Genomic DNA, 15,652 nt, shown 5'->3' with positions numbered 1-15,652 from the left:
GGGAGGGGGAAGTAAATGAATATCTTGTTGCTTTTACATACATTTGCCCTTGATTCTATATGTCTATTCTCTATTCCTTAATGATCCTATGTGAATTTTAAGATATCTTTTTTCTTTTTCCTCTCTCATCTTACCCTTGCTTCTCTCAATTCGTCTCTCAAATAAGTTGAATTTTTCCCTTTCTTGGTTCACAATACATCTTCACAGACACCTTACCCTTGTGAGCACACAGACATATGTGCACATCTTAAATGCTACATAAGGGTTAGGTAACTCTTTGGTGTGTCACTAAAATTGCTGATATCAGTCTGTATCTGTATCACCTTAAAGGAGGACCAATCAATTAGCCCTTTTTTAAGTTCTGCTTATAATGAGTTACAGCAGTCAAAAAAGTGATGCACACCCCTTTACTTTAAACAGTGCTAATGTGTTCTTGTGAGAGGATGCATTGACAGTTTTATGAGACTGGAGTCTAGTGAAAGCAGGTGTACATGGCCCCACAAAAATGGCACTGCATCGTGAGGTTTGAACAGAGATACAAAAGTCATTTCATGTGGTTAACCTTTGCAGAAACTCAGAAATGAGGCAAGAGTGAAAAGCCATCTGCTGCCAAGATACAAGCACAGCTATTAGCCTTCCCACTAGTCACATGGCCACACCTGAAACTGCTACAGAGTGACGTTACCTAATAGCTTAATTAATGCTTTTCCACACTGCATTATATACATACTGGCATGAGCTAAGCATAGGAAAAATAACCTAGATAGAACTGTATCTAAGTTGTAGTTTAATCAAAGATGAAAATGTTAGGACTTCCTTGTTGGTCCAGTGGATAGGAATCCACCTGCCCGTGCAGGGGACATGGGTTCCATCCCTGGTCTGGGAAGATCCCACGTGCTACAGAACAACTAAAGCCTGTACACCACAACTACTGAAGGCTACGTGCTCAAGGGCTGGCAAGCCACAGTGCTGAACCTGTGAGCTGCAGCTACTGAAGGCAACGTGCCCAGAACCTGTGCTCTGCAACAAGAGAAGCCTGTGGACAGGTGCCCCCCCCCCACCACAGCTAGAGAAAGCCTGCGTGCAGCAACAAAGACCCTGTGCAATCAAAATAAATATAGATAAATAAAATTTAAAAAAATAAAGGGTCATGATAAAAATAAAAGATGAAAATGCTATTTTTAAAATAAAATTTAAAAATGTGTTGTTCCTCACAGGTGAAAAACATTCAAGCAATCTCAAAGTGGGAAAGTTAATACTGGATCCTAATTTTTAAAAAGATGCTAACAGCAACATTTTAAACTAAACTTTTAGGAATTATAAACTGAAAAAACAAACTCATAGAAGCAAATGAAATAATTCATACTTCTTTTCTGTGCCACACCTTCCTCTTTCTTGTTTCCTACTATATTTTAGACCAGCCTTTGTCCTTCCAAACATTAACTTGTGAGATAGACTAATAGCTTTCTCAAACACCCTTTACCATAAAGCACTTATAAACAAGGGCCATTAGAAAATCAGGAAAGAGGACAGGAATGAATTTACCATTCTGTGAGGTAGTAGAGAAAGCCTTGATTTACACTTCAGACATGAGCAGTACTGGATTTAGATGGTTGGTGAAGGGCCAGCCTTCATGAAGCCTGCACTAAGCAAAGTCAGGTCAAAAGAGAATTGGAGATGCACCAACTACCTTGCAAGAACTCAGGAAGAGGCTCTCCAGACCACAGAGCACCCTCAGAGACAATCTTCAGCCCTTTAACCCGGGTCTCCACCAGGAGCTGTGTCCCCTGACACGTGTGGAATCTCAACAGGCCACCACTTCAACCTGGGGCCAAGAATTCCCGGCTTCCTGGTCCTCAGCTTCAATGGCTGGTTTTACACCTGCTGCGGTGAAAGCCTCAAACATTGTAGCCACATTTGGAAGTAGTTCATTAAAGTAGTTCTAAATGCCTATTTTTTTAAAATATTTTTAGAACACTTGGGAGTTTTATAGCACAGGAGAGGCCTATAAAAGTAAAGTACTTTGCTAACAGTATATGGAAGGAAATTTTCAAATTAATTTTTAGTGCACATTGTTGCTTCTGAGAGTTTTTGTTTAATTTTTATAGTGTTAGAGGTTACACTCATCATTTTATTAAAAGACTCAATTATATTTAACATTTATGGAGCACCTTTCCTTTGCAAGCTACTTGGCTGAGGATTTAAGGATGAATGAGAGGTGAACCTGGACAGGAAGCTCACGGGGTGTTAACACACAAACACAACACAGCCTTCCCTGTACACTATCAAGGTACATACGAGGGTGTGATGCCCTTCAAGATAGGAACCATATATTCCACGGCACAGATGGGAGTGCAGGCTTTGTGCTACAAAGGTGATTCAGCAAAGCTTCAAAGAAGAGGTGGCCAGGCCTTAAAGGATGATTCAAAGTTCTCCAGCAAGGGCTCAGGGGGAAGAGTATTCCTAGTCCATCCCGGAGATAGAGTTCAATCAAAGACCTGGAGACTGGAAACCACAGGTGTCCTTGCAGGCCAGAAAGTTGGCTATTGGACCCGGAGGAGCAGACTCAAAGTGGAGAGACGCACAGGACTCACTGTTGGCCACACACTTTGACAAACATCTTGTGTTGTGTGCATGTGTGTTCAGGTGTGTAAGACTCCTTGCAACCCCATGGACTGCAGCCTGCCAGGCTTCTCGGTCCATGGGGATTCTCCAGGCAAGAATACTGGCGTGGGTTGCAATTTCCTTTTCCAGGGGACCTTCCTGATCCAAGGATCAAACCCACCTCTATCGCATCTCCTGCATTGGCAGGCAGATTCTCTACTACTGAGCCACCTGGGAAGCCCTGTTATGAACATCTTACTGGGAGACAAAACCTGGCTAATAAGCACATATCTCAAGAGCCATGCAGAAGCAGACTGGATAACCACAGTGTTTTACTGACCAAAGAATTCAAAGTATTTAATCCATGAAGAACACCATCCCTTCCCCTCATTCTCTAGCTCTTGCTTGGAAAGATTCCACACACACACACACACACACACACACACACACCCCGCCGGAAGTTTCTCCAGGTGATTGGAGGAGGAGGAAGAGAAAGAGGCAAAAATACCTTTACAAAAACGTGGTATATTCAAAATGTTAACAGGTAACAAATATTATGCTTTTTGCATTTTCAAAATGTGTAGAAATATAAGATTTATATGTATGCTTGAATCATCATGCCATGCAGACAGCATGGTTTCATAATGGCATACAAGTTTAAAGTTTTAGAATGGGCTTTGTTCAAACCTCCATGTACCTCTGTTTCAGTATATATACTCTCATTTGATAAAGCTCACAAGTTTAAACTGAAGGCCCTTCGTGAAGGTAAAGCCATGAATGCACCGCCACCCTGTGCTCCCTCACTCCTACCCAGCTCTTTCTAAATGATGTTCAATGAAAGCTGAGGGTGTTAGTCACTCACTCGTGTCCGACTCTTCGCCACCCCATGGACCATAGCCCGCCAGGCTCCTCTGTCCTTGGGATCCTCCAGGCAAGACACTGGAGTGGGTTGCCATTTTCTTCTCCAGGGTATCTTCCCAACCCAGGGATCAAACCCAAGTCTCCTGCATTGCAGACAGATTCTTTTACCATATGAGACACCAGGGAAGCCCGATGAACACTGAATTGGGAACGAATGACTGACCGCTCTCTCCCCAGCCAAGAGATTCTACTGTTGAAGCAGGAGTATCTTAGTTGAATTTTCTTTTTTTTAAGAATAAGACTGGAAAGCCATATGCACACAAGAAGGTGGATGGAAAGCCCACTCCCTTCCCAGGGCTCTCTTGCTAAGATTCTGAGCACGTTGCCTCTGGAATTACTGAATGGTTGCGGACAAGCAGAGAGGTTTGCTGCTGGTCACTCCATCTCTACCACTGCCACTAATGCCCATTTCCTGGGCTTTGCTCCCGCTACAGTTCACTGCCTGGAGTGGAGTTAACAGGGACATGCTTCACCACCTCGGCCACCGGCAGGTGGTCTATGAGGCGCAGGCTGCCTGGACATCCATCAAAGGGGGGTCCCCTGAGAACAGCAGGATGCCAGCTCCTGCTGCCAGCCCACCTCCACCAGCCCTGACCAGGGACAGTCCCCTCCCACCTCTCCACTGGCCATTCGGACCCGTCCCAACACGACTGCCAGATGGAGCGAGGGAGGCTGGCAGCACCATTCACACAGCGTAGAAAGGAACCTGCCTTCTCTCCACAGCAGGGAGAACACACGGCAACTCTCTGCCATCACCCCCGTGCCATTTCAAAGTCATCAGCAGTTACTGCATCCCTGCAGGTGCGGGAAAATCACCTGCTGGGACAACACATGCTAAGTTGCTTCAGCCGTGCCCAACTCTGCCACCCCATGGACTGTAACCCACCAGGCACTTCTGTCCATGGGATTCCCCAGGCAAGAATACTAAAGTGGGTTGCCATGCCCTCCTCCAGGGGATCTTCCCAGCCCAGGAATCAAACCCATATCTCTTATGTCTCCTGCATTGGCAGGCGGACTGTTTACCACTAGCGCCACCTGGGAAGGGTGTGGGGGGAACAAAATGATCTCTGCTAAAAATGTAAAGCACTGCAGGGCACGCTGGGGGGAGCTCTGAAGAAATGGGCCTGGGGGACACCGGGACTCCGAGAGTAGCTCGCTTAGCAGGTGGCCTGGGTCTGTCCCATGACCCACCGGGACGATGCAGTTTGAGGCATTTTTCTCTTCATCCCCACAAGTTATGAGGAATGAAAACCTACTATTCTGAAAAGACCCTGATGCTGGGAAAGATTGAAGGCAGTGGGAGAAGGGGATGACAGAGGACTAGACGGTTGGATGGCATCACCGACTCACATGGATGTGAGTCTGAGCAAACTCTGGGAGATGGTAAAGGACAGGGAAGCCTGGTATGCTGCAGTCCATAGGGTCACAGAGTTGGACACAACTGAGCAACTGAACAACAACGTTCTGAAAATTTCACGCCAAAATTCATCTGTACACGGCAGAGGGACCTCAGGCTTGGACTTGGTGCCCTGGTTTCACCCAGTCTTGCCTCTTCAAGATCTTAAATGCTTCCTGGTACCTCCTTGACAGTCACCTGCATGTCACCTGGACCATAATAACTTGATGGCTTGAAGAATCAAGCATTTACTTCCGATCCTTAAATGCGTTTTAAAAAGAACAATTTCAGATGGAAAACCAGTATCATCTGCTATGATACAGTGAATGGTATCGAGAATGAAAACTAAGCAATGTTATTAAATTCTAGCTAAATTTTGTCACCCAACTAAGCCTCTGTCTTTATGCTCAATATCTCTATTGAGCATTAGCACATGTTAATCTGCATTTTTTCTTGCAATTGTTGGAAGGACTAAAAGAGAGCCTGAAAGGAAAGGACTCTCACTTCTTGGCTCAAGACTGTGGAGTCGTCAGCCTGTGAACCACCGAAATTGCCCCATTCTCCATTCTCATCTACACTCAACACTTCAGAAACAGATATACTAAAGGCTACAGTCCATGGGGTCACAAAGAGTCAGACACGACCAAAGCAACTTAGCTTGCATACACATGCTAAGGATAGAAAAACACAAGGCTGGGTTTGTCTGTGGTTGTTGTTTTGTTTGCCTTTTTCCCATCTCAGGGAGAATGATGGCACTTTGAGTCTTTCTCTACCATGCACTTAGCACAAATTCCATAAGGTGCTTGAGTTTAGAGACCTCATCTACACCAGCACCAGGAGTGCACGGGGAGCACTCAGACACAGCTTGTAGGAGAGTGAGCAAATGCTGCTAGCTGTCATCTCTTCTTACTTACTCCTTCCCTTTCGCTTCCCTAGAAGCATTCCAGCAAAGTGATATTCAGAATAAAGCTACGCAGAAAACTCTGAGAGATGACATGATATTCATTCAGTCATTTAGTTCAATGACATGATCCTCCTTGCAAAACATTCCATTCTCTCACCAGCCAGGTAGCCTCGATGGCTCAGACAATAACTCTGAGAAAAAATTGTATGTATTGCTCCATTTCACGGATGGACTTGTTCAAGGTCCAAAGAGGTAAAAGAAGTCAGCAAAGATCACATATGGGCTTCCCTGATGGCTCAGTTGGTAAAGAATCCGCCTGCAATGCAGGAGACCCTGGTTTGATTCCTGGATTGGGAAGATCCCCTGGAAAAGGGATAGGCTACCCACTCCAGTATTCTTGGGCTTCTTTTGTGGCTCAGCTGGTAAAGAATCTGCCTGCAATGCGGGAGACCTGGGTTTGATCCCTGGGTTGGGAAGATTCCCTGGAGAAGGGAAAGGCTACCCACTCCAGTATTCTGGCCTGGAGAATTCCATGGACTGTATAGTTCATGGGGTCACAAAGATTTGGACATGACTGAGCAACTTTCACTTTCACTTTCAAGATCACATACAGGGGTATTGGATTTAAAACTCCAGACAGACCTCCAGCTTAAACTTTTGAGTCACACAGTAGGATTAGCCAAAGTCACAGCTCCCACGTGCAAACTCCAGCAAAGCTGTGCTGCCTGCCAATATCACAGTTAAGCATTATGGCCCTCAAACACTTTGTGAAAGTCATGGCGACCTATCTGTTAGCCCATCCTGAAGTTCTTATTTTTATTTGGTTTTCTGAGGCCCTATCTGCGCAGAGCTTACAGATCAAAAGGGAAAAGCTCATGTGTGCTTTCTGAACATTTTGCAGGATGCTCGTCCCTCCCATATTCTGTATTTCTCGGCCCTGCGGTCTCGAACACTGGATTCATTGTATTACACGGCAGTGTTGACAAATGGTATGCACCAAAGGAGAAAAGCACTGGAGCCATCATCTGCTTTCTATCCCAGTAGCTTCCTCATCAATCTTTTCCTGTGATGACCAGAGGACGGAGGATACATTTAAAGCAACACAGAATTCTGTGAACATTACCCATTCTCCAAAGGCATTTTTTTAAAATCACAAAACAGGAAGTTCCAAGCCATTGAAACTCACCAGTATATTTGCTTGAAAGTCTTCTGGAACAACAAAACAGTACATGCCTACCCAGGCGAGCAGACTATTATAAAAGCAGATGTTTTGCTCACTTCCACCTCAGAGAAACACATTGTCAATTTAGTTAACATCCTCTGCTCATTTGAACAGGCTTCTCAGGAAGTCGGCAGTGATATAACTCAAGTACAATATGATCCTTATGTCCCCATTGATCTCGTACTTGTACATCTGAGCAGAAGATAGATGTGAGTGTGTGTGTTAAATGAATTAGAGAGAAGAAAAATGCCAGTAGTTGGGCTACTCACCACTCTCACTCAAATGTCAACCCACAGGAGTGGGATTCAAGGAACAAAAGATGCTGGGGGTAGGGTGGGGGCGGGGCATCCTTGTCCATGGATTACATTCCTGCCAAGGGTTCGGCACTGCCTGTCCCCAACAGCAAGAACAGAATAAATCACCCACACACTCAGCCTGTGTAGAAGATAGTCCCCAAAGTACCCCAACAGCCAGTGTTGGGGGCCTGCACCTGCCTTTTCCAGTGATCTGGTCTCACCGTGTCTGGGGCCAAGACTCAGGAAGAGACATTAAGGTTGTAATCAAGCTGGAGGGGCAAAAAGAAAAGGAAGCAACAGAATAAGACAAGGGGAAGAAACAAGGAAAGATGGGAAAATGAAAAGAGGCAGGAAAGAGTTGTGACCCTGGGCAAAAAGGGGTTGAGGAAAATGTGGCCAGACGAGCATGTAACAGTCTTGCTGCTGGTCGGAGAACCCCCACACAGAACAGGATCACTTGGAATGCCCACACGGCACCTCCAGCCACAGTGAGGGGACGCAGGTGTAAGAACGCAGGACACTCCAAGCGCTCCTGTAGAAGAGGAGTAGTCACTGCCTGAACTAATGCAGGTCCTCCCAGACCAGACTTCAGTCATTAAGCTAAGTATTCCCAAGGCTCCACAACACACACACACACACACACACACACACACACACACACACACACACACACACATACACACACACACACACACACACACACACACACACCTTTGCTGGCAACAAGATAAGTTTATTAGTGTTAATAAGACAGTTTTTGTCCCTTATTTACAGAGTTTTTGAGGTCATGCTCCTGTAAGATTTCTTAAGCTAATATATTCATATAAGAGCCTAGCAAATAAGCTCATCAAAGTCACTATTAAGCCCACACCCCCTGTTTCACTAACCTAGACTTTTGTTTAAGTAGTTAAACTCTCCAAATTGATGATGCTAACCAAGGCTCGCTGGTACAGGGTAGAGGAGAGCAAACCATGCCGGGTAGCAGGGCCCTGCTTCCAGGCAACCCTTTTTTTCTCTCCAAGACATCAATGCCACCCAAGTAGCACCAGGCATGCAAGGCAGCCCTGACATCAGTGGGATTTGAACAAAGGGCCAAAGGGTCTCTTTTTTAAACGTCTGCTTGGGGCCTTGCAAACTCAGAATTTAACCTTATGCTACTGGGGTAATGTTCATTTGGGAGTACTTAAGCTTAAATTACTCTTAAATCACTCCTCTGTGCTAGACACACCCAACACTTGGCAGGGAACCAGAGTCAGGATGCACCGCCCAGGACCCACTGTTCAAACCTGAAACTTGAAAGGCCTTGAAATCCGAAAAGCAAACACAGCCTCTCAATCAACTTTTTAAACTCATCTGCTTCCTCTATCTCCAGCACACTGTTTTTCTGTTTGACGATTTCCAAGTAGAAGTCAGAAGTGAAATAAATGCTGGCCCAGGACAGACTGAAGGGAGGCCCGAAGTGTTCTTGGGGCTGCAGAAAGCACTAAGGAGGACACAGAAGGAGACGACCAGTCAGATCAGCCCACGTGGGCTCGCAGGAAATGGCCCGGGAAATGGGTAAGAGCATCGCATCTGGGTCAGGCTGCAGCTCTGCATTTACAAAGGGTATAAGTTTGAGAATATGACTCTGTGCCTGTTTTCTCATCTGTGATGTGCTGCGCTGAACTCAGACACTCGGTCGTGTCTGACTCTTTGTGATCCCACAACTGCAGCCCACCAGGCTCCTCTGTCCTCGGAGATTCTCTAGGCAAGAATACTGGAGTGGGTTGCCATGCCCTCCTCCAGGGGATCTTCCCAACCCAGAGATCGAACCCAGGTCTCCCACATTGCAGGCAGATTCTTGACCTTCTAAGCCACCAGGGAAGCCCAAGAATACTGGAGTGGGTAGCCTATCCCTTCTCCAGGAACCTTCTCGACCCAGGAATCAAACCAGGGTCTCCTGCACTGCAGGTGGATTCTTTACCAGCCGAGCTATCAGGGAAGCCCTTTCTCATGTATAAGATGAGGATAATAACAATGCCTAGTTCACAGGGTTACTGTGAGAATTAAGTGAGTTCATATATGTAAAAGGCTTAGGACAGTGCCTATTAGCTTAGATTATTTTTTTTTTATATTGCATTTTTTTTAATATTATTTTATTAGTTGGAGGCCAATCACTTTACAACATTTCAGTGGGTTTTCTCATACATTGACATGAATCAGACATATAGTTACACGTATTCCCCATCCCGATCCCCCCTCCCACCTCCCTCTCCACCCGACTCCTCAGGGTCCTCCCAGTGCACCAGGCCCGAGCACCTGACTCATGCATCCCACCTGGGCTGGTGGTCCGTTTCACCATAGATAATATACATGCTGTTCTTTCAAAACATCCCACCCTCACGTTCTCCCATAGAGTTCAAAAGTCTGTTCTGTACTTCTGAGTCTCTTTTTCTGTTTTGCATATAGGGTTATCGCCACCATCTATCTAAATTCCGTATATATGTGTTAGTATACTGTAATGTTCTTTATCTTTCTGGCTTACTTCACTCTGTATAATGGGCTCCAGTTTCATCCATCTCATTAGAACTGATTCAAACGAATTCTTTTTAACGGCTGAGTAATATTCCATGGTGTATATGTACCACAGCTTCCTTATCCATTCATCTGCTGATGGGCATCTAGGTTGCTTCCATGTCCTGGCTATTATAAACAGTGCTGTGATGAACATTGGGGTGCACGTGTCTCTTTCAGATCTGGATTCCTCAGTGTGTATGCCCAGAAGTGGTATTGCTGGGTCATATGGCAGTTCTATTTCCAGTTTTTTAAGAAATCTCCATACTGTTTTCCATAGTGGCTGTACTAGTTTGCATTCCCACCAACAGTGTAAGAGGGTTCCCTTTTCTCCACACCCTCTCCAGCATTTATTGCTTGTAGACTTTTGGATAGCAGCCATCCTGACTGGCGTGTAATGGTACCTCATTGTGGTTTTGATTTAGCTTAGATTATTAATATTTTTATTATTATTATTTTTACTGTAAGTATTCTTAGTTTACAAAACCATGGATTACTCCCTCTTGGCTATGAAAGAAATACATACCTCCTGATGTGGCATTCAAGGTTTGAACCATCTGCCCACAACCTACCTGTAGAGCCTCATCTTCCACTACTACCTACCAGGTGCCATATTTTAAAACAAAAGAGATGCTTTATCATTACCTGGACATAGCTCACAATTCCTTGACTCAACTCATACAATTTTCTCTGCATCACCCCCTGCCACATTTCTTTATTTATTAAAGTATAGTTGATGTATAATGTTATATAAGTATTATACAGTGATTCACAATTTTAAAGGTTATGCTTCATTTATAGTTGTTATAAAATATTTGCTATATTTCCCCATGTTGTACAATATATCCTTATATCTTAGATCCATCTTTCAGACAATTCTCAAATACTACACATACTTTTAGCCTGAATGGCCAAACATTCATCAAATACATAAAACTCAATATGTCTAGTGAGTTCTGTAGTTTCTCATATGACATGGTCACCAAGGTCTCTGTGATCTAGTTCACCCTCCTCTTCACATACTTCAGTAATCAATGTCCTTCTTCAAAAATAGCGACCAACATTGGGTGCAATGCTCTGGATATGCTTTAATCCACAGTATAAAGGGTTGGATCGTTTTCATGATTAATTTATTCCTTTATCACACCCTAATATAATGCCATCTTCTTAGGAGTCGCATGATATTCCCTCACTGATACATAGTTTCTGTTCAACTAGACATTCCTCACTTGAATCTACTGTCAAGACTTCCCATAATTACACCATTGACTTTTTTTAAACCAAAATTAACAATTTTACATTTATGTATACTGAGTGGCACCTTGCAGGCCATAGGACACACTTGCAATTGACAAAATAATTTCGAACACACTTTGTTTATCTTTTGCAGTGACTATATCTCCCAGTGAAGTCATCTGAAAAGCATTCTCTCTGTGTCATGGACAGCAATGTGAAATAATATAGGAACAAGGACAGATTATTGCAGCCATCAACTAAAGAGTCTCCCCAGCTTGACAGATCCACAGACCTTGAGATAATGGTTATTTTATCAGCTGTCTAACCCAGCCTGCTTTCATGACCTTATTCACAAACATATAATGAAGCTTTATGAAATGCTTTTTTGAAAGCAAGATTTTCAGTGTCTATACCATTCTGCTAGCAAGAATCTTTTTTTTTAAGGTTAGGGTTATTTTGCTGTGACAAATATATGTGATTCCCAAAAGTTGCTACAGTTTTTTAACACTCCAAAACAATGCCTAGATACATTTTTCATGGAATACAAAAAAGAAATATGAAACCAATGGAAAAGGTTCACAATTCAATGGTTAAAGAAGTTCAGAAACCCCAACAAGAATAGGATATTTATTCTATGGAATCTAAGTGTCAGATGAACTTCTGAATACAATGCAGCCACTTCTGAGCAGTTTATAGCTGCCAAATGGGAGGATATACCTCCTAGAACCCTTAGATTTTTGAAGGTTCTTACTCCTACCTCTGGTTGACCTCACAGATTGTATCAGACAAGCCAAACAGCAGGCTTGAAGACTCAAGATCTCTTCTAGTCTCTCTATATTTTTAGAGAATCTTCAGCCACAATTCCAGATTCCTCTCTTGAGAATTCTATCCACTAAGAAAGGCATTCCCCACTCCCACCATGATTCAGAGTGAATATGGGCCCTCTCTGAACAGAGCACATAGTCTTTGGTGACCAGACTTAGCTTAACATTCCAGACTGTGACCTGTTCATTTCTGAATAGACTTTGGTAACTAGTCTCCCAAAACACTTCCTGAATGAACCATGAAGCATATATTCATGTCCTTGCATAGCCCCTCCCCTTAAACCTAGGGTAGTCACATGACTTGTATTGGCCAATAGGAAACAGCAGAAATGACATGGCTTGACTTCAATGCTAGGTCGTAAAAAGTCCTACATCTTGGGATGCTTATCCAGCAATCCAGTCACTGTGCTGTGAGAAGATCAAGCCATATGGAGAAGCCATATGTGAACACTCCAGTCAAGAGCCACAGCCGTAAGTTAAAGATGTCAGGCAGAGAAAGACAAATACTATATGATATTATCTACATGTGGAATTTTAAAACTACAAGAAACTAGTGAATATAACAAAAAAGAAGCAGATTCATAGATAGGTAGAGAACAAACTAGTGGTTACCAGTGGAGAGAGGGAAGGGGAAGAGGCAATACAGGGGCAGGAGGGGAAGAAAGGGTTATTATGGGATTATATGAAATCATCTATGTGAAACTTCTGAAAATTGCAAAGCACTATAGAATTTAAAGAACCTTTCATTCAGAAGACAAGAAAGAAGAGCCACCGTTGAGCTCCGACAGCCAGAAGCAGCAGCCATTTGATTGAGCCATCCTGAATGTCAAGTTCAACAGTCTTCCAATGACTGCAACCACGTGAGACCCCAAATAAGAACTACCTAGCCAAACTCCACTACTACTCAGAACCAAAAGAAATAATAATAAAAAATTGTTTTAAGCCAACAAATTTGTGACTGGTTTGTTACACAAATAAAATCAGATACAACATTGAGTCTGTGGATACCAGAATCTACTTTATTCAAGGCCTGGAAATGCCAAAGATGACCCTGGGGTCTCAAGGACTTACAACGAACATGCCTCCAGCCTCAGATACTGAAGGGCTTTGACTGACTCCAAACTCTGAAATGAAGATCAACCAGAAGAACTGAACTCTCTGGTACTGTGTCCTAGAGACTGTTGGAGAATATCACACAACAGCAAAATCTTACTTAACTGCAAATATATTCAACTGGAATTTCAATAAATCATAAATTTATTTTATATGACCTTTACATTTTAAAAGTTTGAAGTTATTTGTTTCTCTAACTTTTAGAATCTTAATTGGATTAGAGGAGCTACTCTTCAAATTTCAAAAAATCAATAGATGTTTACAATTATGGTCTCATAAAATATTTCAAATGCCAATTCATTTGAAATTATTCCATACAGAGTGCAAGGTAATGGTATGCAACTGGAGTCAAAGGACACATAGCCATTGGCACATGCATAACCCATGGCACATGAAAGACAGATTTTAAACAAGTAGCAAATGATTACAATTTCCACATAGAATTCAGTAATAAAGAAGCAATGGCAGGGTAGAGGAAACTCTGATCAAGGAAGTTCTCTCCAGAGAAGAAATATTTAATCTGACACCTGAAGGATCAGAAAAGAACTACACTGAAGGATAGTTAAAACTCTCATGTAATAGATAATTATAGTGAACTGTATTTCTTTCCATGGCAGCCTATGATCTCAGAGCACTTAGAAGTCTTCTATTGGCGTCTGGACTCATTTCTTAAATGTCAACGCCTTCTCCCACCTAAGTATGTGTCATCTCTCACTCTTATGCTTTGTCTTATTCCTCAAGACTCCCCCAGTGTGGACTTAATAGTTTAACTGTCACACTGCACAAAGCCCTCATGCACACATTCTCCTCACATCATCCCCAGCAGCCCTCCCGCATGTAACAGACAGTGTCCATCCCCTGCAGGCGTGCAACGTGTCCCCGAGGAGGAGCACCCTGCCTCAAATCTCACCTGAGTCTCTAATCTTATCTGTTCCTCAAGAAAGAATTACCAGACGTCTTACAAGAATTCATTTATTTACTAGTTTAAAATATTCTCAGCAATTATTTTTAAGTGATAGAAGGATTCTGATCACGTCAGTTAGATTCAATAGGCAATGGAGGGCTGAGATATCTGCTTCAGCACAAATCAATGCCTCACTGACACAAAGACCAGGTCCCCTGGTGTGACTGACATGGTTAGTTGCCTCCCAACACTCACTCCATTCCTCTCCTTCTGAGCCACATGGGTGGGATTAACATCTGTGGCAGAGTCAGCTGGCCGACCATCAAAGGCTCATGCTCCCTTCCACAGTGTGGAGTGCATGCTGGGGAGCAGGTACCCAGCCAAGGACCACATTTCACATCTCTCCTGACCTAGGAGGGGCCATGTGACTAGCTCTCACCAATGGGATGTGAGCAGAAGTGATGCATGTCACTTCCGGGCTAACACAGTTAAGAAGCAGTAACTTTGGGAGCTCAGTGTGGAAGATGCATGAATTCTAAGACACTAAGAGCTATGAATAACCTCCTGGAGGTGAACCAGTCTTTGGGATTAGGAACATTTACACTGGTCTATAACATGACTGAGAAATAAGTGTTTGTTTTATGAAGCCAGAGAGAATTTGGAATTTATACGCTGCAGCAGCTGGCTTTCTTATATTAATATAACATCCTTCCAAGATCCAGGGATGGGTTCTGATTTGGTTCAGGGATGGGCATGTATCCCAGGTCTGAGTCAATCAGTGCATAGTGTTCCTTCAGCCACAGAAGTTTCTTCAGAGACTGACATAGTGCCTAAGTCAGTCCAATTAAAGGAAAGGTTATGATTTTTTTCAAAGTTTTAGGGAAAAGAAGCCTTCTTTCTCCTTCTGAATATGAATAAGACAGTATGTAGTAGAACATTTTGCATCAGTCTATCAATAAAGCCAACATACAAAAGAAAGAAGAACAAAATGAAAAAGTAGAACCAGATAGTTAATCAAACTATGCAAATTAATCAAAATATAATCTACAAATATACTTTAAAATATCATAAACTGATAAATGTCTTTCATTTTTAAACCACTTTACATTTGCTTCTCTTTATTAGCAACTAGTATCTCTTAGGCATAGTTGATTGCACACAAAATTCCCACAGTTTAATAAAAAGAAATAACTAAAAACCAATTACATTATTAACTATAATTCAGAGTTCACCAAACACATAAAAGATATGTAATATGGTACATTTAGGATATATAATTGGTACATCAATAAACATTAATCAACATTCATAAATAATTACACCTATATCAGTCAGAATAAGCTAGCTTATGCTGCTATAACAAATAACCCCCCAGATCTCAGTGGCTTATAACAAAATGCATTCCTTGCTAATATCACGCTATGTGCCTTATTCTGGATCAACTGTGATACAGTTCCATCTTTCCTCCAGGACCTAACCTGCTAAGATAGGTTCTATCTAGAACATTTCTGCTCTAGTGAACAAGAAAAAAGGTAAAACATGGTTAGCCACATGCTGAATCTTAAAAATTTCTGTCTGGTACTGGTACTGGTACTTTCTCACATGTACTGGTCAGAACAGGCTTGGGGTCACAGGATAGAGAAGTATAACTCTCCCCCAGAAAGAGGCAATGAATATTT

General features: G+C 42.9%; 1 protein-coding gene across 5 annotated transcripts in view; it reads right to left on the bottom strand.

The window, feature by feature from the left end:
- MECOM (MDS1 and EVI1 complex locus) overlaps window positions 1–15,652 on the bottom strand; it is a 614,971-nt gene that overhangs the window by 568,944 nt on the left and 30,375 nt on the right. The window contains exon 1 of one of the 5 annotated variants that reach the window (XM_065943616.1): window positions 8,630–8,651. The exons of 2 other annotated variants lie outside the window; for them this stretch is intronic. The gene's annotated coding sequence lies outside the window, so the exon portion shown is untranslated. Of the gene's footprint in view, window positions 1–3,466; window positions 3,527–8,629; window positions 8,652–15,652 lie in introns of those variants that run through there. 2 more of the 5 variants (XM_065943619.1, XM_065943618.1) reach the window with 2 other exon arrangements.

The sequence above is a fragment of the Muntiacus reevesi genome, chromosome 8, assembly GCF_963930625.1.
Source record: "Muntiacus reevesi chromosome 8, mMunRee1.1, whole genome shotgun sequence".
Lineage (NCBI taxonomy): Eukaryota > Metazoa > Chordata > Mammalia > Artiodactyla > Cervidae > Muntiacus > Muntiacus reevesi.
Note: the sequence above shows the minus strand (reverse complement) of the source record. Positions and strands in the feature narration are given on the sequence as shown.